Here is a 2582-nt window from a genome sequence, read left to right on the forward strand (position 1 = left end):
AGAAAAGTGTGTCATTTACCTTAACATATGAATTGTATTTGCCAAGGAGTTCATAACTAAAAGACAATTTGATTAGCTTGACTATCTTATCATTATTGTTAGCTCAATTTATTGAGTAATGAAATTCTGTCATTTTCCCTTTAAATATTTTTATATATTTCCTACATGTGGCAAAGTCCTGCTTGTGCTACTAGCATTATGCTAACTAATCTGTGTGGAAGTTACAAAGGAATGAAGATTCTGGTTGTCACCTAGTTTGGCAACTGGCATAATTATGGTAAAGACCTGTGAAGCTCGTCAGATTGGGGAAATACGGATTGTGGAGAGGTTCTCTAGGAGGCTTGACATATTCCCACGATGCCAAGTTCTGATACCACAGAGCTGAGTGGGCATTTGACCCATGTATGAAAACTGGGAGCTCACCAAAAGGCTAATGTCAGATTCCCAGATGTATATTAGGGGTTTATTGTATGCATGGAGTTTTTATATCAATAACTTTATTTAATCTGTACGGTAACTGTCAAGGTAAAGGCTGTTATTCCCACTTTACAAGTAAGGAAAATGAGAATCAGAGAAGTCATATGACCTGTGTGAAGTCACATGAGTCTGTTCTTGGCTGGGCTGGGATTGGACCCAAGTTTTTAGACTGCTAGTCTAGTGCTCCTTCCACTCTATCACCCTGCTCTTAGGCAGCTGCCTGGTTTCTTGCTATGATTTTCACACCAAATATATGCTCTTGACTTAGTTTGGTTTCCATTAAGTTTACATCAAGCTTTGACTTTGTGACTCTCAGCTTTTGTCTGACCCCCAGTGATGGCAGAGACCTAAATACCATGCTGAAGTTAAGTGACTGAGCCTCTCCCAATGAGAATATATAGAATTGGGAAATGACACTTTTCTTCTATTCAATCCTGATGTGCCTGAGGCTGCCTAGATTATAGTTCTTTTCTTGGGTTCCTTAATATCTTAGAAATTGTATGTGTGAACAAAGAAGCCTTTGAGGCAGTGAGAACATTTTTAGAAATGAAAGACATGTGAGACCATCACATTTTGAACAGGTAACATGCAGGACCAAAAGAATGACAACTCAGTAGAAGGGCAGATGGGATGATTGTATGATTGTCAGTAATAAAGCCTAGGAAGAAGACTCTGTTTAAGAAAAAAGAAAGAAAAGAAAGAAGGAAAGAAAAAACACTCACAAATGATAGAGCTTTTGCTATTAATATTCTCTAGTTCTAGAATCTGAGAGGAACTTATTTTAATTGTGTTTATAAGGAAGACAGTCTCTTTTTTCGATTACTTTCCCCTGGTATTAGCCTATGTGACTTTTGATGTTAAAGGTTAGAAGGACAAAGTGAAATGTGAAGTGACAAGACTCAGCTTTTCCTACTTCACATTCTTTCAGGGGAGTCGCTGACTGGCCATGTTTATCTTTACACAAGTCACCAGTTATTGAGGAGTATAGATGAATGTGTGGTATAGAGTGGAAAATCACATTGTTTGGTGATAATATTACATTACACCCTCTTCATTCCAGCTGGTTCTATTTGGGTAGGAAAACCTAAATTCTTCTATTGCTTCTTTAGGGATGGATATTGTAAAAACTTGAAGGAGGTCTCTCTTGATTTTTGGATGTGTTCAGATCAGAGAGTCAACAACAAGGGGAACTGTTTATAAACATAAGGCCATGATCTTTGTATAAACAATTGTAGGGTGAAGAAAAGAAGTTATGGGAGGAAACGAGAGGACTTCAGGAATCAACCTGATTCCAGCAAAGTTTTCTGGGCACCATGGATGACACTTACCAGTTTCAATCCTTGTATTTAACCAGACACACTGTCTGTTTTGCTCCTTACTTTCTCTCTTTTCCAGAAATCCCTTAACCTGGGATTTTTAAGGCCACAAAACTACTTTGAGGAAATTCTTTTAATGCAATAGGGTCACCTGTCATTTTATTTTGGTTTAACTTTGAGACATTTATTTACTTTTCTATATCACCAATCATGGATCACTATGAGTGGCTAACATCATATTTATCCTCAGGAAAACATAGCACTCTAGAGTAACATTGCATTCCACAAAGAACTTCAATTTTTTATCATAGCATTAAGAGCTCTTGGTTTCACAGCTCCACAGCTCTCTTTGAAATGACCTTTATTTATCATTTTTAAGTGAAGCTTGTATTAGTCTATTTGTATAAACCTTCAATTATCAAGCCATTAATGTCAGATGCTGGTAAGGTAGGGGTGACAAAATGTCAATTTTCTGGCATTTTCATGTCCTCCGGATGATTGGGATCACCCTTTCTTGAAATATTTGAGCAGCCTGAGCCCCATTCCACATGTTGTAGCAAATCCAGCTTCTTCACCAAGATCTCCAAGGAGCTTCAGGGGGCTTATGTTTTTCCATTTGTTTGCTTTGGTCTTCTCCATCAATGGAACTTATTTTCTTTTATTGTGAATATTTATCATGTATAACATGTTTTGAAATATGTATACATCATAGAATGGCTAATTTGAACTAATATATACATTACCTCATATATCATTTCGTTGTGATGGGAATGCTTAAAATTGACTCTC

General features: G+C 37.0%; 1 non-coding gene across 1 annotated transcript; it reads right to left on the minus strand.

Annotated features, from left to right (window-relative positions):
- Window positions 1–2027: 2027 nt before the first annotated feature.
- Window positions 2028–2154, minus strand: LOC138381192 (small nucleolar RNA SNORA25). Its single transcript, XR_011233104.1, has one exon. It is a non-coding gene; the product is annotated as a small nucleolar RNA SNORA25 (small nucleolar RNA).
- Between the last annotated feature and the right edge of the window lie 428 nt (window positions 2155–2582).

This window comes from Eulemur rufifrons, chromosome 2 (assembly GCF_041146395.1).
Source record: "Eulemur rufifrons isolate Redbay chromosome 2, OSU_ERuf_1, whole genome shotgun sequence".
NCBI classification, from domain to species: domain Eukaryota; kingdom Metazoa; phylum Chordata; class Mammalia; order Primates; family Lemuridae; genus Eulemur; species Eulemur rufifrons.